Source organism: Notechis scutatus, chromosome 2, assembly GCF_049901735.1.
Source record: "Notechis scutatus isolate UNSWTSFEM ecotype Mainland chromosome 2, rNotScu1.2, whole genome shotgun sequence".
Classification (NCBI taxonomy): Eukaryota; Metazoa; Chordata; class Lepidosauria; order Squamata; family Elapidae; genus Notechis; species Notechis scutatus.
The window spans coordinates 228,816,465-228,839,461 of NC_142010.1; the positions used below are offsets into that span (position 1 = coordinate 228,816,465).

At 35.3% G+C, this 22,997-nt stretch overlaps 1 protein-coding gene and 2 long non-coding RNA genes across 11 annotated transcripts in view; 1 reads left to right on the forward strand and 2 right to left on the reverse strand.

The window, feature by feature from the left end:
• Nucleotides 1-22,997, forward strand: part of MEF2C (myocyte enhancer factor 2C) — a 199,734-nt gene that overhangs the window by 19,600 nt on the left and 157,137 nt on the right. Inside the window, exon 1 of one of the 8 annotated variants that reach the window (XM_026672241.2) lies at nt 3,344-4,051. The exons of 5 other annotated variants lie outside the window; for them this stretch is intronic. The gene's annotated coding sequence lies outside the window, so the exon portion shown is untranslated. Of the gene's footprint in view, nt 1-3,343; nt 4,052-22,997 lie in introns of those variants that run through there. 2 more of the 8 variants (XM_087958198.1, XM_087958201.1) reach the window with 2 other exon arrangements.
• On the reverse strand, nt 1,471-3,792 carry LOC148132537 (uncharacterized). Of its 2 annotated transcripts, none has more exons than XR_015748144.1 (2): nt 3,647-3,792; nt 1,471-2,083 (listed from the first exon to the last, which is right to left on the reverse strand). It is a non-coding gene; the product is annotated as an uncharacterized LOC148132537 (long non-coding RNA). The 2 variants fall into 2 exon arrangements; XR_015748145.1 differs by lacking the exon at nt 3,647-3,792 and adding an exon at nt 2,521-2,821.
• The window catches only part of LOC148132538 (uncharacterized), a 31,528-nt gene continuing 18,769 nt past the window's right edge, over nt 10,239-22,997 (reverse strand). Inside the window, exon 3 of the long non-coding RNA XR_015748143.1 lies at nt 10,239-10,448. This is a non-coding gene — a long non-coding RNA (uncharacterized LOC148132538). The remainder of the gene's footprint in view (nt 10,449-22,997) is intronic.

Here is a 22,997-nt window from a genome sequence, read left to right on the forward strand (position 1 = left end):
CAGCATTGGTTGCACAATTGCAACTGCTAGGTTGACTTTTATGATTCTATCCTGTGGACCCCCATGCTTCATAACACAAAAAGACAGCATGGGTTGGGGATTTTTGAAAAAGTTCTTGAAATCATAATAATAAAAATGAAGGATTGCTCTTTGTAGATTTCCACTTATCCGCTGGTTTCTCTAAAGCAGGCCTGTCAAACTGGTGGTCTGCGGGCCAGATGCATCATGTGTAGGCCACCCCCACCCAGCTCTGCAAAGGCAAAAAACACTGCGATATATCACGATATGTCACAGGACAGGATCAAGTTTGACACCCATGCTCTAAAGGCTTACTTTAATTCTACCTTATATTATCTATAGTGCCATCTATGTGCTGGGACTATATAAAGCTTTAGAAATCTGACTTATAGAATGTAGTACAGAATATACTTCAATGGTACTTGGATGTATTGTATTTATGTAAGTTCTTCCTGGTGAAGAACTTAGTACTAATGAAGTTTATCAGATAAGTTTACTTTGTAAGATAGTGAATCATTCCAATATCATAAAAACTTCCATCCTCCATAAGCCAGTCATCCCCCCAAAATGATGAAGCAATATTGATTTTATTCAATTTATAAATGGGCAAAGTAACCCCATCTTAATTCTGGAGGAACCACCGTGTGCTGTGCTTTGCAATTTCACTATGATCAGTGGGAGCTTACTGCAATTGGTAGAAAATTTCATTAGCTCATGAAATGCATCAGGAAAATGAATATGCTTTACTTGGCTTCAACACAAATGAAATGTCAGAGCTTTCTGCAGCTGGGTTGAGACATTTCCAGTGTTTTAACAGCACAGAATCATTTTTGCACTTATATGAGCATCCCCACACTTAACTGATGAAGAATAGCCTTGCTTCCATTCTCCTTTTTAAACATTTCCCACCTTGCCACTCAGAAATTGTGCATTTTTAAAAAATGGAATTGCTTTACCCTGGCCCTGGAATATTTAATTACAAGTACTTTATTTCTCCCCGAAGTTGAAAAAAAAGTGTGCAAAAGGGTGCATTGATATCTGAAGAAAAGGGACCAAAAGAGAAAGTAGGATTATAATAAAAGCCAAAGTAGTCATGTTGGCCAGTCTAGAATCCATCCATATTAGGTCAATATCTTAATTTCAGCAGTGGAAAGATTGTAGGACTAACTGAAATGCCTCAAAACAGTGAAAACACATCCAAATTCTCTAAAATTGCTCTTCAGGACAAAGGTTAAGCCACACACAAAAGAGTGAGAGTAAAGAAGAAAATGATCCGAGATACTGTGCAAAGTAATTGGGGTTTTGTTCACTAGTCAGTCCCCTATGTTGCTTGACTCCCATGTTGGTGATTTACATTTTGCCCAAAGTTGTGAAGAAGGGCAAAGTTTCAGGATACAGTAACATACTTGCTCTGGGTGATAACAATAGAAGAACATCCGTTTGTAATGGATGGCATCATCCTTAAAATTATTGTCTTTTTATTAACAATAAGCTTTTATGTATTGATCCCCCACCTTTTCCCATGGGTGTATAAATGGCAAGCCGCAAATGTTCTCAAAACCAAAAACAACCCAAAAAAAAACAGAACTAAACTTGTGAAGTTGAATGGATAGGGCTCAAGGACCATCCCTTTTCTGGAAGGTCACTTAATGCCAATCTCCAGGGGGCTTTAGACTACTTTCAAGGAAAGGCGCGTGTAGGATTGCAGCCTGCGGTGACGAAGCGAAGGCTACTCTCGCTTTTTGGACTACTCCCGCGTGATGCTGAAGCGGTGAGTTGGCGCGGCAGACTTTCTGGAAGCAAAGCGTTTGTACGGAGGATACGAGCAAAAGCATATCCGCGCGAAAGAGCGCTTAAAAGTCAAGACTCAGCCGGGAAAAAGAAAGGCTATTTTAGCTCGAGTGCTGCTGCGTCCTTGCCGAGCTGGGCGGTTGCGTTTATCTGACTTTCTGCTCTCCATCCTCGCCTTCAAAAGTTTAGCCTCGGGGGTGAAGGTTGACAGCCTCGCGCTTCGAGGCGGAAACCGAAGCAGAAGGAAAAGGAGCCGGTTTGCAGAGCCCAGAGTCTAAAAGAAAGGTGCAGAAAAGAGAGGGAGGCAAAAAAAAAAAAGGGAGGAGAAAGGGGCCTGATTAAAAAGAAGAAGGAGAAGAAGAAAAAGGGGAGGGGGGAGTCGCACCCGCTGCTTGTCTTGCATCTCATCCCTGCCAGATTCCGGGGAGGGGGGGGATGTTTCCAAAAAGTGCCTCGAAAGTTGGCTTGATAGCGCTGACCCAGCCTCCTCGGCGGACTCCTTCACCTCTCCGGCTTTCTCCTCCGTTTCCCCGCCGAGAACGGGAAGGTCCCCATCCCCCCCACTCCACTCCACCCCACCCCACCTCCTCCCCCGACCCGCACAGTCCGCTTCTACCGGAGGAGTTGGCTCGCAGGCCGTCCCGAACGGAGCGCGCCGCTTTGCTCTAGCAGCGCCGCTTTCGTGTCGGTTTCGGATATTTCGCTACTTACACTGAGCCGAAGCGGAAAGAAACAATGGGGGTGCGCGCAAAACGAGTTGCCCAAAATAATGCCCTTCTCGGCCAGAGCATCCGAAGAGCCTCTCGGAAAAAAAGAACAAACAACATCGCCGCTGGAGGAACGCGGGCGCTCTTTTTTTCTCTTAAGCAACCCCCCGCCCCGCCCCGCACTCCTCGCCTCGGGTTTCTGGTCAAGAAGACCTACTTAGCCTGGTTCCGGCAGCAACCTCGCCCTCTCCCCCCCAGCCCAAGTTTTAAAAGAAGGAGCCTATCGTCTCTCCCATGGAGCGGGGAGAAGGCGGGTGGGTAGGGAGCGAGAGAGAAGGATGTGATTCTCTGCCTTATTGCCGCGACCGCTCCGAGTGCGTGTAATAATAGAGGATTGTCATTAGGGTTGCTCCATGGCATATGTCGTTTCGCCAACTCTCCTAAACCGCTAACCAGCCCTCCCTTCGCTCTCCCCACCCCCCCACCCCCCCCACCCCCGGCGGTAAAAAACTAAAATTAGCAAAATGTCAGGCATGGCAAGATTGATTCAGCCCAGATGCAATTATCATTTAAAAAGTGCTTGATTGAGGTGCCTGATGTTGGGTGATTTATTCTGCATACCATATACATAATTAAAGTTGGGTAGTGGAGTAATTTATCAATCTCGTTGAGACGAGAGAGGGGCACGGAAGGCGGAAAGACGGAGGGTGGGAGGGAAGAGAGAGCGAGGTCTTTGCCACCGCCTCTGCTCTGCTCTGAGCTGGTCGCTCTCTGCGCTCTGTTTGTTTTATTCAAAGGCGTTCAGGATGTGATCCCGCCCCCTTTTTTCAAGAGTGAAACTGATTATTTCTCCAGCTCGGCAAGAGAGAGTCCTTCGTTTGGGATTGTGGGGGAGAGAGAGAGAGAGAGGGAGGGAAAAAAAAGAGGAGGAGGAGGAGGAGGAGGAGGGAAGGCAGAAGGAAGAGAAGCCTCGCCGGGCGTGGAGATTTTGAATCCTCCCTTCCCAGCCTCTCTTCTCTTCTCCCCCCTCCTTCCTGCGATCCGTGATGTTACAAAGCCCGTGAGCTGTGCTTTCCCCATTCGCCTCCTGTCACTTCCTTCCTGGACGCTCTCAGGACGAGTCCGCTTACTTTTAATCCGACCAGCAGCCCGGGCACTTGCGCCTGCTGCACGCTTAGGGACACACACCACCACCACCACCACCACCGTCGCCACCGCCGCCACCAGCGCCACCACAGAGCTCCTGGCGGTTCATTGGATTGCTTTTCAAGGTTGTGTGTGTATGCGCGCGCGGGCGTGCGCGCGCCCGGGTGCATGTGTGGTTAAAGGAGGCTGCGTGTTGGACCAGGTGGGGAACATCTTACAAGGCTGGAAGAATTAAAAGCGGTTTTTTTCCTCGTTCCTTCTCCTCTTTCCTCCTCCTCTTCCTCCCCCCCCTTACTCTGTTCAATCACTTCTCTTTCTCTCTCTTGTTTCTCAAGAAGAGGAAAAAAGATTCGGTCAAGGACTCGCCTGATCATCCAAACGTTTGCGATGTAAGTACACGTGCAATTCCATTTAGAAGTCAGGCTGTGTTGACACTGCTGGATGTCTAATGATAGGCATTCTGACATATAGGGCAGTAAAGTCGGATGTCCTGGGGGGTAGTAGAGTCACCGAGCACTAGATGGCTTTGAGGAAAAGTGGCAATCTTAAGTCACCTAGGTAAGTTGCTGAGGGTTTCTTCCTCTCTTCCCTTCCATCTGCTTGAGTGTTTGAAGTTTCACGAAGTTAGTTCACGTCATTGGTGTATTTTGGTATTGTGAAGTGAGCTAGAGTTGTTTGTCTTTTAACATTTCACCAAATGCTTATGACCTTGGAGTAGTTGCCCCATGAATTATCAAACAGTGCAGTGAAGAAATAACCTGGCATAAGAGCAATTGCCCTTTTAAACTTCGATGTGTGTGCAGTACATCACTTTGTTTTCATGCTTTGGTTTTCATCATAACATCTCTCCCAATTCACTTTGCCTTTATAAGCTTTCTTATGAAATGGAGGAAATGGGAACATTTGAATGGAAAAGCAAGCGATGTTCCTCTTTGGCAGTCTTTCTAACTTTAGCTGTAAGTTGAGAGAGGTTGCATTGCATTTTGGCAGCCTGATTTTTTTTCTATTAATTAAAACTTCAGGCTGAAGATAAGTATGAAAGAACAAGGGAAATCTATAGAGAATACTCTTTCATTGTAAATATATAAAGTGGTTATAGTTTCTTCATGGGATCTAGTGGCTTCCTAACAGACTTGGCAATTAATATGAGAAATTGCTTTTAATAATTCTGTTAATTAAAATATTTTAGAATAATAGAACTTTGTGCTTTAATATTGATATTACTTGCAAATGTTGTGCAGTCTCATCTTTAAGTAGCACAGATTGGACTTTAAATAAGATACTTATGGCATGTACTTTATATCTGCTACTGTTGGATAAGTAAGCAGCACAAGGGCAATCTGCCAGCATTTCAGAGGTGGACTAAAGATTCTTGGCTTGAGAAGAAATGTCTTTTAGTGAATTATAAAAGCAATTGTCTTTAAACGGTATCAGTTCCTATATAGTTTTAGTACAACATATAAATATGTTTTAAGGGCCAATGATCCGAGCTGTATCTTTGAAGTCTATATTACTTTAAATTGTATTCAGTAGGAATTGCATAACATAGATACTTACAAGAAATATAATAATACTAAACTATAAGGCATAGCAGAGGCAGAGTATCTGTGAACTAATAATTCTGTTTTAAAGAGCAATGTTCAGGTATAACCAGTCTGATTTGATTTTTTTTTTTCAATTTAAGATTTTAACACACATTCAGCATTGTATTAAATAGCCTGGGAGCATCATTTAAGATTAATGGATATTCATTACAAAGCTTTGATGAGCTGTAGCTCAGTATCCAAATAATAAAAGTACTCTGTTTTTATACTGTCAGAAGTTATTGGCAATAAAATTCACGTATTTAGAAAGTATTAATACAATTTTGATTCTTAAATGGCTATTGCATTCATTTTAATGTGACAAAGATTATTTAATGCTATTAAGAACGCTGACTAAAATCTTCAGTATTTGATAAGTCCTGTCAGTATTACTACAGATAATATGTTTTACTTTGTTTTACTTCTTATACAGAATAAATTACTCTTCTATGTTCAAATAGTTTTGTTTTGAAACATGCAAGCCATTTCATGAGTTAAGTTTCTGAGAACTCCTTGCATGATAGTCATATAAATGAGTGAAGGTTTATGAAATGAAGATCATTATCAGAAACAAGTATCTTTGGGGTTGTTACGAACAGTGCTTTGAACAGTGTAGACTGCCAGCTGATTATACTCCCTTAGATTTTCTTTTAAAGTATGTTAAATTATTAAAGTCACATCTGTGTAACAGGTGATATATAACTGCATATAAATTAGAAATGTAATAGTGGAACATTCTAGATTCAGAGCTGAGTAATACCCTATTAGGACACACTAAAATGGCACAAAAACTACATGACCTATTATGAGACTGTTATTTAAAGTTACATGTCTGAATGGTCCTTTATAGAATAATTTACATATATAATAATATAATCATAAAATACCATTGAAAGATATTAATTTGCAATACAATTGTGAACAATGATGTACTACTAGTACTAATAATTAAAATATACTTTTTGTCATCTTCTAATACCAAGATAACAGACTTCATTAATAGTATGCAAATATGCAAACAACTATCTCTATACTTTAATTAGGGATACATACTTAAGAAGGGAATAAAACTATTTTTGTCTCACATTTTAAAATACAGAATTATTGGGTGAATAAATAGAAATAAACTTTAAACAGTTAGCATGTCTGAACTGCAAACTTGCTTAACTCTTATATGTTCTCTTTATGATACTGATGAAAAATAAAACAGTTTAAATCACATAGATACTAAGATCTATAGAACTCTGATAAATACATTTCTTAGCATAAGGCTAGATTTTAAATATTTTGTAAGCAATATTGCCTTCAAAGTAAGAAAATATGGATCAGTCATTTGTAAGTGTTTAACAAACTAGGCAATGGCATGTTTACTTCCTTCCCTGACTATCCCAAGATTATTTATTTATTTTTTATTGTTTTCAGAGCCTCATGTTTCCATATTAAATACCAGAAAGAATATTCACATTAAAAATGTTAAGAGTTAAACCTGTTGGACACAGACCAACTTTTCAATTATGCCACTTAGTCACTTTAAAAAAAAATAGATTGGGAAAGTTTAAATTCTGATACTTTTATACATGGAGCATAAATAAGTCCTATTAATGAAAACAAAAACAGTTTACTCATCATTTCTACTGAAAATGTGCATTTATCCCAAGTATCTGTCTGATGTATATTCTTTACCTACTTCCATCTCATAAATGTTCATGTTATGTGTTTGGCAAAATGGAGACATAAAGATTAAATTTAGCAAAGATACACACCCTGTGCAATAGTGTTAAAACCCATATTACATTATACGTTAAATGGCTGTTGCTATAATTTTTCATTTATAATATATATAAAGGCCTATGAACTATAGAGTACATTAACAGAGTGAAGAACTTGTAAGTAAAGTGTGTACATTTCCAAGCATCTTTCTTTATTTTAAGGGTATAATGATTGGTTTATGATTCTGAACTGGTTTAAATTAATCTTCTGAGAGGTGTCAGGCAGTATGGTAGTTGTAGACAGGTGTGATTAAATCCTAGTATCTTCATCTGTACCTTAATCTCAACTGTTGCATTGACTGCAGTGCAGCAAAGCAGGTCTGTTTGTTAGGATCTGTCATATTTAGGAAATCAGAGCAGATTATATAGACAATTCACAAAACCAACAGTGACGACTAAGTCTTATGTGTCTTACAAAAGGAGGATTAGGCAGTTCAGATGTCAACTTGATTGGACAGAGATAAAAGCTGATTGCTGCTGTGTGGCAAGGCACACTTCATTTTCAATTGGTTATTTATTAGATAAGGAGTATCATACTTCACTTAATCATTGTTAGGATACTATAGGAAGTATGGGAAGCTCAGGTTTTCAGTCAGAATATGTGTTTTAGGTAAGATGTAGTCATTCAGAATGCAGCATATGTAATTACAATGTTTTAAAATACTGTGCAATGATTATAAAACCTTGGAAAGTTCTATTTTATGATATCACAGTACCTGGTGAACTGGCACATGCCCCAATACAGTAAGATTGTTCTAAAAGTATAGTCTTTTTTTTACGTATATACAACATAATGCAAGGCAGAAGCTTTGCACATCCAAACATTTTCAGAAAATTTCTACTGAAATCATTGGCATTGCTGCTAAATACATTATTTAAGAATTACAATTATTCAATTTAGTTGTTAATTTATCAGAAAATGTATTGCTTTCAATCTGTTTCATTCCCAGGACCTTTTGACAAACTGTTTCGGATAGAGTATCCAGTTGTGTTTGTATACTGTGTTTGGGAAGTTAATTGGCACTTTTTATTGCAACATTTGAAAGCTTTGAGTTGCTTTTTGCTGATTAATTGTCCAATATTTCTCATTTTTTAAAAACAAAGTACTGCTTTTAAAAAGCACAGTGGTTTTGCCTATTGTAGCATCAGTGAGTTAGCCACAAACACACATGTTGTTTCTGATTGCCTGTGATACAGATTTCTAAAACTAATACTGTATGTAGTAACATTTTCTATTAATTTTAAGTATTTTAAATTGCAAAAAAATTCAAAATTAATTATACTTGTTTAATTACAAATGTTTCATAATTGTGATACTTTGTGTTCATTCACTACTCCCTCCAATTTCATATTTACAAGATTCACAGTTTAGATTGCGGTCTATAAGGTGATTTGTATTTATGCATTGTGGTCCTAAACACATTGCCAGGAAATAAGTCCCATTGAACTCATCAGGGTATGATCTAATTATATAGAGAGTTGAGATGCCGGTCAGTCTACAGAGAAGTACATTAGTGTTAGATTCCTATGTATGTTTATTTAAAAGTAAACTCCCCCAAATCTAGCAGAATTCATTTTGAAATGATAGGTTAGATTAGCTGTCAGTCAACATAAATCAAAGCATTATGATATAACTAGATTGGATGCATAAGTGTGAGAAATAATGCTGAAAAAATTACCTTCTGAGATTGAGCGTGATAAAAATAAACAAGCCTGTAATAGTCTAATTTACATATTGCAAGCATTTCATAGCAATATAAAAGGAAAGTCTTGTGAAAGTAAAAATTTATTACCATTGATATGCTATATATGGAGTTTATCAAATATTATATAGGTTAAATAAAAATATATGGTTGCTGCTAAAAATTAAATATAATTAAAAAGGTTTGCTATAAATAATCAAGAATGAAACATGAAATCTTGCTATAACATTCTTAAAATTGGCTTAAGTTTTCAATACATGTAAAAATATACAATTTAAAAAACAGTATTGATATGTAATGTTTTACTTATATAGAAGAGATTATATCTTCAATACATAAACCTTTTGGTAGTCATTATTTTCAATACAAAGGAGCCACTGAGCAACAATATTTTAGTTTTCAATTTTTGTATCCTCCAATGGTTTGCTGAACAAAAGTTATAAATTAGTTATGTAGGAGCGGAATAACAACTTATCAATGTTAACCTTTAGAGAACTTTATAGATATCAGTCAATAGCCTAAATGCACATTTAACCTAAATGTAGCATATTAATGTTTTAATAAATGCACCATGTCTTTTCAATATACTGAGAACTAGCATGTATTTTTTTGTTCTTATGTTCAATTGTGTTTAATTCTTGAGAGTGCCTGAACAGGTCCCTGAAGTTTTATTGGCAAGGTTTTCAAAAGTAGTTTGCCATTGCCTCCTTCCTAGGGCTGAGAGAAAGTGATTGGCTCAAGGTCATTGGCTTTGTGCCTAAGGTAGAACTAGAACTCATGGTCTCCTAGTTCCTGATCTGATGCCTTGGCCACTGCATCAAACTGATTTATGGCCTGAATTGTAAATCTGGATGATAATAAAACTATTTTTTCATTTATTTAGAATTTGTAAAATTATTCAGCTAAAAGTTGGATAAATATTAGACATTTCTTTTAAAATTCATAGCCACAGGCTTGCTCATATACTCTAAAACCACAACATACAATGCTTTGTTTACAGTTCTTAATAACCTGTACTGAAATTTATTTTTGGAACAAAAGTATCAAGTGGTCTTTAATCTAAAATTCTGCCATATAATTATCTGCTAAGCTTACATTAGTAAGATACAGTTCTAAAATATCCCTTTGGAATGAAAATGTAACTTGTTTATAACCATCACTATTAAATTAAGCTTTAGCATAGGATTCTAATAAATTAAGCTATTCCTGAGAAAACATACTTGCCACTTATTGTTTGAATGCCACAGAAAATTTGGGTACAATTTTATATAAACTGATGTTGTTTTCATTAAAGCCCGTGGGGTTTAAAGAGAGTTATTGCATACAACTCTGAAAATGTATTCAGTCAAACTGCAGTTGGATTAAAATTTCTAAAAATATGCAGAATATACAGAATAGATCTTTAAAACTAGATTAAATTAAAAATTAGATAGGCACATGACACAGAGATGGTATATATAATAATAAAAGTATAATCAAGACATTATGTTCACTGCTTGCTACCAGAAATGTTATGGTTTTTCTAGTAAGAGTTGGAAGAAGAGCACAGATGAGTAGATTTCAGAGAAAATCTTTCAAAGTCATTTATCATACTAGCAGAATATAGCTCACATTGATGGGCTGTGTCCATGAGTTTCCTAGTATGGCTTTGTTGCATTTCCTTAATAGTTACTTGAGTGTATTCATGATGGAAATATTTCAGAATATATTACAATCCTTCCTCCTCCAATCCTGAAAGCAAAGAACAAATGTGCTGAGCATGTTCCTATGACCTGACATACTTTTCTTTTTCTTGGAAAATGGAAGGCAACTCTTAAAGCTATGAATTTTTCATTAAAGAAAGACATGGATTTAGGTATTTGCATTAAACATGTGCACATAGAAATCATTTAAAGCTTGTTATTTTTTAGAGGGGAGACGATTGTGCATTGCAGGTAAAATATGCAATGTCTTTTAATCATAGAGTTCTATAGCTGAAATTAAAACAAATAGAACACTAAATAAACTCCAGATATTATAGATATTTTAAAATATTCAACATGGCATTTCATTGGTTTGCCAAGGGCCAGCCTAGTATATAATGCATGTTTAGTAAATTTGTAGGTATAATGAAATGCTTATTATTAGAAATAAGAGTTATCGTTGTTTATATATCTCACCATTTTCCTATACCCATAAATCAGACCAGATTTTCATATCTGTCAGACCCATTTAATGAATAATAACACCTCTCAATGTTCCACACAATTTTACAGTACTGTACATGTTCTTTCATGTCACTTTGAAGCCCAGAATAATATAGACACTGTTGTTGTTGTTGGGACATTTTGGCTATTTGATCCATTATAGTTACTCCTATCCTTCTATAGTTGTTGAGGAAGACAGTACAGATTCAATGTTATCTTAGTCTACATAGTGCATACAGTTATATCATATCAGATCATACTAAACCATATGGGTTTAGGCATAATGTGTTATGTAAACCAATTGTACTTCATTTGCTCTGCCTTAACAGACCATGTGAATCCAGCCATATGGTCAAGGCTGAGTCATTGGCAGCTATCTGAAAGATCCACGAAATGATATGTGAAATCCAATGAGTGGAAGGATAAACCTAGAAATTGGATACAAGGTTGCATTGAAACACAGTAGAGACAGGAAGTTTTTGTTGGCCAGCTAAGGTACCATCCCAAACAGGAAGCATCTAATGCTTCCTGTTCTATATGGCCAATGTCTTGCCTGGTAGGTGAAGATACTTTATAATAAGCTTCAAAGGGAACAGCTACATACCAAATATTTCCTGCAGCTCCAAGGATACAGTTATAGTATAAATTGGGGGTAGTGGTGGTAAATTGCTGAATAGTTTCTTAATTGCTTGGACACCAATAGCAGCAAGGCAGTATGGTATTTTCTTAGTAGTCACACTGCATTCTGGACATGTCAGTCTTCTGCATTGCCTAAGCAATGTTAGAATTATATTGGGTAAATGAAGAATACAGTGGTGCTTAGGTGTATGATCTTAAAAATTCTTTGTTATGTAGCTATTCCACAAAAATGGACAGTGAACTTGATGGACTTAAAATGATTTTTTCCAATACTTTCAACACTCCCTATTTATTTCAAGCACAATTTTTCTTCTAGTCAACTTTTGGATCTTCTGTTTTTAAATTTTAAAAATGAATCAAAATGCCTGCAGAAGGATAAATTAAGAGCAGAAAGAAAAATCAGGAAAGCTTAATCCTCCTGTTTATAATTCTCTGTTTAAAATGTCCTTCATGGTTTTTTTTTCTATATTAGGTTATATATGTATATATACTTATACACCCACACACTAAGCAATAAAGTTGAACCCAACGGGTTATAAATATATTCAGATCTTTGGTAATTTGAAATGGAAAAATGAAGCAAGCAAGAAAAATATGTATCATCCTTCTTTGTTCTTTGACTGTAAACTTTTATTTTTCCAAGGTAGCTGATTTTCTTTTTTTAAAAAATATACTATTTTAAAGACCTGTTTTACATCTTTATCTAAGAACAGGAAGGCAGTTGGTAATGGGTTCAGATCTAACTATGAAAACATCTAGAAATAGAAAGTTTCAGCAGATCCAAAAGTTGACTAGAAGAAAAATTGTGCGTGAAATGGTTGCACTACATTAACTAAAGAGAAACTAATTTAATGAATTTGATCTGTCACTTTTGAGCCTTTACATTTGCAATGTTAAATTTATATATTAGCCTTGGAATCTATCTAGAGTATATTTTTTTATCTGGCTTTTAATATGTTTATATCAGAGATGCAAACTCAACCAAGTGTTTTTTGTAGTTGAATCCATAAACAAGGTAGAATGATTGTCACTTGTAGCATGCAACTCATGCCTGGATTAAACTGCAGTGTTAGCTTTTAAATAATCAATACCTGTTAAAATGTACGGGGGTGAGGGTAGGGGTTAGAATACTTATCGCAAAGAACTGAGAGAACTAATTGCTTACCCATAAAATGTAAAGAAACAGTTTTCACAAATAAGACAATCTGTACACAATTTAAAAAAATATAGGTTTATCTTTTAACAGATAAAGAATATAGTTTTTAATAAATGCTTTCTTCATTTTGGTAGCCTGAGTGGAATGTTAGTAGTAATTGCAAAGCAGATTATGTCAGTGATTAAAAGTGTGATTTTGTTCTACAGTGTATATACAGTGAAGTTTTAGGTGGTATGTATACCCATTATGGATTTCTGTACTGTTAATTGTATTGTAATGATAGGCAGTAGAAAGTAGAAAATCAGAAAGATTGGCTTTCTGAAGGCAATCAGAAAATTTAGAACAAAATAACTATTGTTGTTATAAAACGCTATTATAAAATCAGTCACTATAAAATAAGTCAACTACTTGGTAGGACTAAAATACAATAATTTATTAAATTTGTATGCTACCCAAATCTCAACAGCTATGGACATCTCACGATGATCATACAAGAGATTACAGTAAACTCAGTAAAACATAAAAAGAAAATAAAAGAAAGATAGATGGCAGAGTTGATGAAAGGAAGGATCTAGCTGTCCCTTGTTAAACACCCAGATTAACTTGTTTGGTATTGTGAAAGTTTTTTTTTATTGTAGCAAAGAACTTTGAAACTGAAGTAATCCTAACTTAATTGCTCTTCTCTTTGATTTACTCTATATTCTACATACTGTCTCATATATATCTGTGTGTATGCATATCTGTGTTTCCTATATACTTTACATCTATATATTCTATTACTGTTTATTACTTGTTCTATTTATATTCTTTACTTTTTTCAAATAGCTTTCAGGTGGCTCATGGCAAATACTTCGTCACCATAATGTTGCCCTTTTATGCAAATTATATATTCATATATTTTTTTTAAAAAAGGCCAGGAGACCAGTGAGAGAAAAGTTAGTATGGTTAATCAGTTTCTGTCAACTTTCATGTTTAAATTCTCAGAATAAGTATTCTTGCCACTGACAAAACATGAAACTAGTAAACTTTATCTAAAATGAATTATGTGTGAGTATATATCATAATAATATGAACATTAACAAAGTATTATAACCTGATATCATATTAATGAATCTGAAAGAGTATTTTATTAATATATGAAAAAAGGAAATGTTTTCTTTAAAAGGCATTTTATAACCTAGTGATACCAGACTGTGAATACTGTTATTAAAAGTAAAAGTATAGTAATTGAGGATCATTTAATGCAGCGCTTTACTGGGAGGCACTAATCATTAGGTGGAAACTGGACAATTTAACATGCAATGAAATATGCAACTAGGAAAGCTTCAGTGAATGTATACCTAAACTGAGCCTATATTTTTACTTAAATCTGATTAAGTCTTACACATGATGATTTGTAATATGTAAACCAGGATTATGTTCCTATTTGTGTATTTTTCTTAAGATAGGAATTTTCAGTTACAAAACCAGCAACAGTGTTGCAATCTTTTAATTTGTAGTGGATACTAGTTTAAATAACTTTAATCTGTATTTTTCATTATTCTGAATGGCAATCTACATGCTTCACAGTTTGTAGCTTTTAGACTTTCAATTTTGGACTTTATTTCTGCTATTTTAAAATGGATTACTTTAACAAATGCATTCTTAAGTCGTTTTAAAATGGCCCACTTTAAGAAACACCTTTACCACTGACAAACGATACTTTCATTTATTGAATTATTATATTTGTATCCCACTTTTTTCATAAGTTTATATGTTTTATTTGGCTTTTAGTTTACTGTTTTCCTTTAGTTGTCTGTGTGTTTATAATTTTTTTAAAATATTGTTAATTTGCTAGAGATAGCAATCACACCTTTATTTTTTAACAGCTCCAGCCAGTATACATAATTCTCTAACCTTCTTTTCCCCCATAATAACAAGGTGGGGCTGAAAGGGGAATTGGGTTGTCACTCAGGCAGTTTTCATGACTAAGGCACAATTTGATATCTCAACCAGGCACTACATCAACCAGGCTTTCTAAATGAGAGTGGTGATGTTTTTTAAAGCATTGAAGTTTTTTTAATGTTCACAGGAAATGTAGTAAGTATCCCAAATGGTATCGTTTGCATATGGAATAACAGATGCCAATAGAATGCTAACCAAGGCAGACAGTTACTCCTTTTGTATGTTCCAAGACTGACATGTAGTATGTTTTCAGTCACAACCATCTCTCCTCCTTTAGTCCATCGGTAAAGTGGAAAAATAGAATTGTTCCCTGTGCTTTTAGCCAGTTTCAGTTTATTGTTATAAACATGACAAACTATGGTTAGGTTTATCTGTGACTTAGAGAAAAAAGTTTGTTTTGACCTAAACTATGGTTGATGAATGTTGCCTTAATTCTTAAATTATAGCTATAAGATTAATTATTGTTGGGGTTTAAACGTAGTTAAGGAAAAACAAATACTTGTTTTATCCTCACGGGCTGTGTCATGATGAAAAAGATAAGATGTAAGTTATGAGATAGAGACTTCAGCACATAACATTGAATCATAGAATAATTTAGCTTATGACCAAGTTCTGAGATTAAATGCATTGTTTATTCATGATTTTTTTTTTAAAAGAAAAGCCTTATTTTTAGTTAGGGGCATGCTACTTTTCCACACAGGCCTCTTGACAGACTCAAATATATGCACATTTACTGCACTTCCTATTAATTCATGAGCATCTGAAGTGGTGATATTTAGATTTTAGTGTTGCCGGCACTATGGGTGTTCAAAAAGTTGGTATCAGCTTGTATTCACAAATCCACTGGATCCATTGTACTGTAATACTTATGAAAGGGATCTATATGGTAATTTAGGAAGTTGTATCCTTTGGAGGTCTTTTTAATCTTTTTGGATTCCTGCTATAATCAACAACAACAGTGCAAAATTACTGAGCCAGCTTTAGGGCTAGGCAGCTGTGCCCATTACTAAATATATCTTTCAACATCAGCTTTGTCAATATTTAAAAAATGCTATCATCTTACACTTGGAGTTACTGCACTTGCGCACAATAAGATTTTGAAGGAATAGGTAGGATCACACTAACTATAATTATTATCATAACTGTTGCCATTATTCTCATCATATGATATCAAAGTGAAAAATGTGAAATGGGTGACAGTGGAATCTTGCAACTAATAGCAAAGGATGCTTAGCTTAGTTTGCAATGATAAGATTGAAGAAGCATATTTGTGGAATAAGAAAATTTAGAAAAAAACGGAAGTTCTGCTAAATGTTAAATGAAAAAATAAGACATTAGTTATTTTTCCAAGACAGCAGAGTGGACATTGCTGATTGTGTTGTTGACGTGAGATTAAAAGAATGAACATTGCTCTATTTTTGTTCTTGTTTCACTAAACCATTATTTTGATATTTTCTGTTTTGTAAAAAACAATGGCTGGAAATGACTGTTGTACATTATGTAGTACTTAGACCTGTTGTCCAATGGAGTATGGAGTGTTTGGTTTATGGAAATAAGAGTGAACTCTTTAACTTAGGGATGGACAACCTTAAAAGGGGAAGGGAGGCTAAAAAGCATATGGGGCCATTCCACGCATTTAGTGGAGAACTTGGGGGTTTTCTTTTTTAACAGCGATATTTCACTTTGGAAAATAAAATGGTCATGTATTTCATATCTCAAAAAAAAAAAACAACAACACCCTGTGAAGCTATGCTGTATATTTTCAGAAGCCATGGCTAGTGATGACTGCCAGGTCCCAAACAGAGAACTTGGGGGGGGGGCACATAGAGCCTCAGGTTGATTATTCCTACTGTATGCATTGAGCAAACTTCAACTGTAGAGAAAGTAAACTAATAGTAGGAAGTTACTGCCATCTGAGGATAAGGAATGAAGACCTGTAAGAATTCTGGTAGAATTATTTGGGGCACTAGTCAGCTAGACAAGCAACAGACGCATAGCAATTTCTAATATTGACCTGAAGGTGAATAGTAAATCATTGCAGTTTTAACAACTGTATATCTATTGTCAATTGTAAGCCACACAGCAGTCATTGCCTACAGAGGAATGGTACCGTAAAATAAAATTAGTGTTCCAGCATTTATTTATTCACAGTTACTTGGAATGAAATGCTAAAAGTGGCTTGAATATTACATGCTTGAAAACAAAAAAATAAATAAAGCCTTAGACCCTTTTTTATTTACTGTGTGCTAGATTTTAATATGCTCATTGAAGAACAATTGTGACTAAATAACTAGATCTCCTTGTTCCATTTCTGAGACAATTAGTATTTATGTGTTGATTGAATTGGTGAATTTGTATATGATTTTTAGAATTGAGAATCAAACTTCATTAGAATTTTGAGGATATTTTCATTCTTGTCAGATGCTTATACCTTAACCCTTTTTTAACTTTGAATCTCTTATAAAGGAGGAAAGGTTGATTACCTTTTATTTTTTTAAAAATAAAAACACAATTGTTTCTATGCTCAGTAGAATAAGAAACAATTTTTTATATGTGCTGCAGTATTTACACTGTATGTGACCAAATATATAATCTATCCTCCATATGACTGTAGAACTTGTGGACTTTTAAAATGAGTTTATATAAATAGGTCTTCACTGTTGTTTCATTTTTTGTCAACATTACTGTGGTTATAGCTTTGTCTCATTCTTAGTGCCATCCTATATATATTCTCACAGAAATATGTGACAGTGCTTTTAGTGGGGCTAACACCTAAGTAAACAGTAAATTTACAGTAGTTAATTTTTTAAAGGTAAAATTGGCATATTTGCTGAAGTTCTTCTTGAAATTTTCATTTTCAGAGCTAGAGCAATAGAAAGGCTGCTTAAATTCAGTGTTGTGGAGAAGAATCACTACTTTTTACCAGTATTCATTCACATGGGGCTGAAAGTGCATCTTGGGTGGTTGCCTGTGGCAGGCATTTCAAGTAGATTTAACTTAGCAAATCCCTATCCTGTTGCTGTTGCTTTTGTTATCTCTCTGTCACTCTCTCCTGTTCTGAAGCAGGATCATAAGGATATGCAGTGTCAGTGAGATAAAGCAGGGCTTCTTGCTGGCCACATAACCCAAAATGCCTATAACTTTATCTCTTGGAGTTGCTAGGTAATAGAATGTAATGAGATACAGGCATATGGAATACCAAATGCAGGATGCAACTTTGTGGGATGAATGTCTTTTTTTTTTTTTTTTTTAGCAATGTACAAATGAAGATGTTAAGAATTAAAGTGGATGTGGAAAATACAGATCACAGCAACAGACAAAGAAGAGTACTCTTTTGTACTTGGGAAGAAATCCAGGTGGTTTCCAGAGAAAGATTTGGCCAATATACACTACTATAATTTTTTTCAGATGGATACTTCATCATATTCCTAAAGCAGCACATAAAGCAGTTTAGGATTGAATGGTAGGATTCAGAAACAATCATACTAAAGAAGGAACTTTTTCTGCTTTAGCTTTTTTCCCCTTTTGTATTAGGGCAACTAAATAGAAATTAACAGGGGAGTGAATTTGTTCTGTTTATCATTTATTTGCCTTTATAAGCCATATTTTTTTTTTTGCTTTGTTCTTATTTACTGTGAATGGTGTACTATGCTAGTTTAACTTACTCATTTTATTCCTTCCTCCACACAAGTTCTCAGCAAAAAAAAAAACTTTGTAAGATCAGTTCATGTATCAAAACAAGCTGGTGTTTCTTGATTCATTTTACCTACTTGTGTGAAGAAAGACAATTGTGGCTAAGAAAATTGATTTTTTTTGTTATGTGTCACTGGGGCCAGATTCTTCATTTTAGGGAATACTCATAGTTTCTTTTTTCTGTTTATGTTAATAGGAGCCTTTCAGGAGCCTAATTGTAATTTTGGAACTTATACACAAACACGCACACACACTTACTACAACACAGTGGTCTGTCTCCTGTGTGTATAATGTTTTGATAAATCACATAATAGAATCTGATTCTTGGAAATTGAACAATTTCCTTGAATAATTTGTATTGAAAGACTAAAAACTGATAATTAATCAATTGACCTAACCAGCAATATCTTGAAAAAAACCAAAACCAAAATAAATCCAGAAGTTCTATCGTTGTGATAATGCTTTCGTTTTGGCTACTGTATGGAATACAGTATATTTATATAGGCAAAGAGGAATAGCTAGCATCGAAACACTGATTGTGGGCACCTCATTGCTTCTTTGTCTACTTAGTAAAGTCTTCTGTGATATCTTTTGATGATAATTTCTACTTTCCTTTGTCTATAGATAATTTCAGCCAATAAACAAAAGGAATGGCAAATAATAAATTATTATTATTCAGCTTGAGACATTTCAGTTCTAATCCTGAATTCACAAAGTTACTCTCTGAAAAAAAAACCATCCTTTCAAATGAAATAAAAATTTTAAAAGGGAATTCTAATCTTCCTTCCTTATAAAAACCCATGTGCTGAGTGAATTATTCCCATCTGTCCTTCCTCTACTTCCATTCAGTAACCTTGCTGCAAGGTTATGATTAGTGAGAAATGGATCTTAATCACCAGTTGTAACGTTCTCCTTTCACTGCAGCTGTTACAGGCAAGCTACCACACTGCAAAACTTTGACTTTGGTTTTATTTGTAACCTAAGGGGAAAAATATTTGCGAGCATTTTGACGTAAAACTGTTTAATTACTTTTATTTAGTAGGACTGCAAAGTTTCAGATTCAGTCTCCAAAAGGTGCTTTGTTGAAATATAGATCAGTCTGTCCTTTAAATAGTGATACTCCATGACCTTCATTTTTATTGTTGATGATCTTTCAGTGAAACATGGCAGAAGGGCTCAAAACTAATTTTCTAGTAAATATTTTTTTCTTTAAAAAATAGAGAAATTATATATGAGAGACCTCTGTGTGAATATATTGTCGACTAAAGTATTGTTTATATAATGTGCTACTGAATTTAATTAAAATGTTAACCTGCTCTATTTTTAATTCTTTTATGATAACTGAGCCAAACTGTCCATATGTCTTTCTTTGTTATCACCTGTTTCATCTTCAGATGCACACAATCTGCTCTCTTGTCACTAAATAGGGTGAAGTTTTTGAAGAAGATGTTAGAACATTCAGCTGTTCTGCATAAAAAACCTTTTCTTAAAATCGTGTAGCATAAAATCAAGGGGAGAATAGACTTCTGATTATACACTTCAAAATATAGCATAAAAACATTTGAATCAAGAACCTTTGAGATGATCAGATTAGTGGTCAGATTAAAGTTTTGTGTAGACACTTTTTTTTCTATCAACTTTTTTAATCACTGAATCAACTCTCAATTTTCCACTAAGCATACAAGGATTAAAATACTGATATTTTAATGGCACTTCCTATTGCTGGCTTAAGATGTTAAATAAGCCTCAGGGAAGGGAAAAGGTTCTGAAGGAAAGTGCACCTTCTGTAAATAATTTTTTTACAGAATATATGCTGTAACAAACAAGTTGTACAGAACATCTTTTTCTAAACAATAGCACCCCTAGCCTGCTCCTCATTTAACGCTAAATATTTATGGGAGATGATGCCCATGGAGTGGGAGCTGGTATGATGGACTACTGTGAAGCATTAGTTTCCCAGAAAGGAGGGAACATATTCCAGCCCACTCAGAACTGCATAAGAGAAAAAGGTAGAAAGTAAGGATAGCCACTCCCTATTAGACCAGAGGTCTCTAGCCTTAGCTACTTTAAGACTTGTGGACTTCAATTCCCAGCTTTGCTGGCTGGGGAATTCTGGGAATTGAAGTCCACAAGTCTTAAAGTTGCTAAGGTTGGAGACCCCTGTATTAGACTGAGGATACTAACAGCTTAGTCTGGCAAGATTCTGCCTATTATGTATAAGCAAATAACTCTGAATTGTTATACATCATTCATCATTCTTTGGCTTAGCTTGATAATAGTATTGATGGATCTGTGATCATCTTATTTAATCCATTTTATACCATTCTGTATCTCCAAGAGATCTTCAAGTAGGGTATGGTAAAATTCGATGTTGTCTAAAGCCATTAAAATATAAAACAAAATGATATAGACTTTACAACAATTTAAACGTTCCTTATTTTTAAAAAAGAATCAAATGCTTATGAAAAACCTGTCAACTTGTAAAAAGTATATCTAATGACAGTTGAAAATCGATGTCTTCCCTAGAATTATCTGGCACTTTCACAGCTTCATGATTCCTCTACCTCTGACTAAAAGACTATTGCAAAATGCTAGCAGAAAATATAAACTTGCAATAAGATACAAACATTGAATAGTCCTCATATTAACGGATCCATCCTTTGTGCTATTATTTAGCCATTATGGTGGTATTGCAAAAAGAAATATGATATGAAAAGAAGTATCTTTTTCTTCATAGCTCTGCCATGTCCTCCTGATTTCTTAATGTCCTCTTTATTACAGTCCTATGCATCAAAATCATTGTTGTCCCTTTGTCAAATGGCTTTGATGAACCAAAATAGTTCTGGAATACTGAAGATCGTACTGTGGTCTATGATAATTCTGCAAGAGATTGAGATGAAGACAGTCTCATTAATAATGGACTCAGCCCTATGTGTTTAAAAGATATTAGGGAGCTTGTAGTTTCATAGAATTTTTTGAGCTGCTGTTTAATTGCCATATTGCCAGGGATAATGGGAGGGTAGATAAAATCCTATAGTCTATTCCTCCTTCAGTGACAATATGGAATTAAAACTTCAATCCACATATAATTTCATTGGCAAGTAGACTGCATACCACTAACAGTTAAATTAAGTCTTACTGAGAATCCACAAAATTATCTCTTAACAGAAGCTCTTTTTTTCGGCCAAAGCTTTGGGAACCTTTTTTAAAAGGCAGTACAGATTTAATAAGTAAATTCCTCCTTTTTTAGCTTATCTAGAGAAAACACATCTTGCTTTCGTAATGCATGCCTTTATGACCGCCAAACTAGATAACAGAAATGTGCTGTCTCTGGGGCCACCCTGGGTAATTCTTAGAAGCTGGGGCAGAAAGCAGCATGAAGAAGTAGATCCACCTTACCCAACCCAATGGTCTCCTGAAGTGTTCGATTATAATTCCTAGCATTGGGTTCTAATTCCCAACAGGTGTCTCTTTGACACATTTAATATGGTCTATAATCGCTTGATTCTTGACTCATTTTAAGGTACTGCTTTTATCTTCGGCATTCCCCAAACAGGTGACAACTTATCTGAAACACTGCAAATATCAAATTATTGGTATTTGGTTTTAGTAGTTCTGTTTTCTTCTTTTAAGCTTCTTTAAAAGTATGTGGTCTTTTTTATTTTTGTTTTTTTGTTCTTCAGAGTTTCTTCAGTTTGAACATCTCTTTTGCAACATAACTAGCAGATTTAATCAATAAATCCTTTGACAGGTAGTGTACATTAGGGTATAATTTCATCAGAAGAACATTCTTGTGAGGTAGGATGTATTGGGAGACATGAATTCAAAAGCTCTATACCTAGGTGGAGTTCTTAGGACCTCTTTTTACTGGTGCCTAATTTGAATTATTTTTACGATTCACAATTCATTCTCTTTGGGCACTCCCACTCTCTCTCTCACACACACACACACACCAGGGCAAGGGGGGGAGAGTACACATATAGATGCAAATAATACCTATATACAAACATTTGCTGACTTTTTTTTCTATTTTGGTTTGTTTTTTTTCAGTATTATACAACAAGTAAGCTCTTGAAATTTGTCCATTTTGCAGCAAACATTCCCTGACAAAAAGACCTTCTATTTTCCACTGTGCTCCCCAGATGTTTTAATTTTTATTGCATCTTTTTATGCAATTTTTGAATTTGTTTAATGACAGTGAGGTGGCAGTGGTGTAGCTATATATTGTATACTATTGGACCCTCTTTGTGTAGTGTTCTTCACCTGAAAAACAGGAAGAGATAGGAAGATGGAAGGAAAGAAGGGCTGACTTCTCTCTGTGTGTCTGTCTCTCTCTCTCTCACTCACACACACACACCTCTTTTTTTTTCTTTTTGACAGAAACTCCAACCTGGCAATATTTAGAAATGGAGCTTATGCTCTAGTCTAGATAGCTTGATTAAAGCACACATGATATGCAAGATCTGGGCCTGTATTTGAAGGCAACAACAGCAAAGTAGAAATTTGCAATAGTGGTGAATATCTGTAGCTCAGGTGGATGGAGGTGAAGGTTCATTCCTCCGAGCTTGTGGGTTGGTTTCCAAACATTTCATTACTAGGATAGGTAACATCTTCAGTGGAGTTTAGGGAGTTTAGGGATACCTTCATAAGTAGATTACTGCA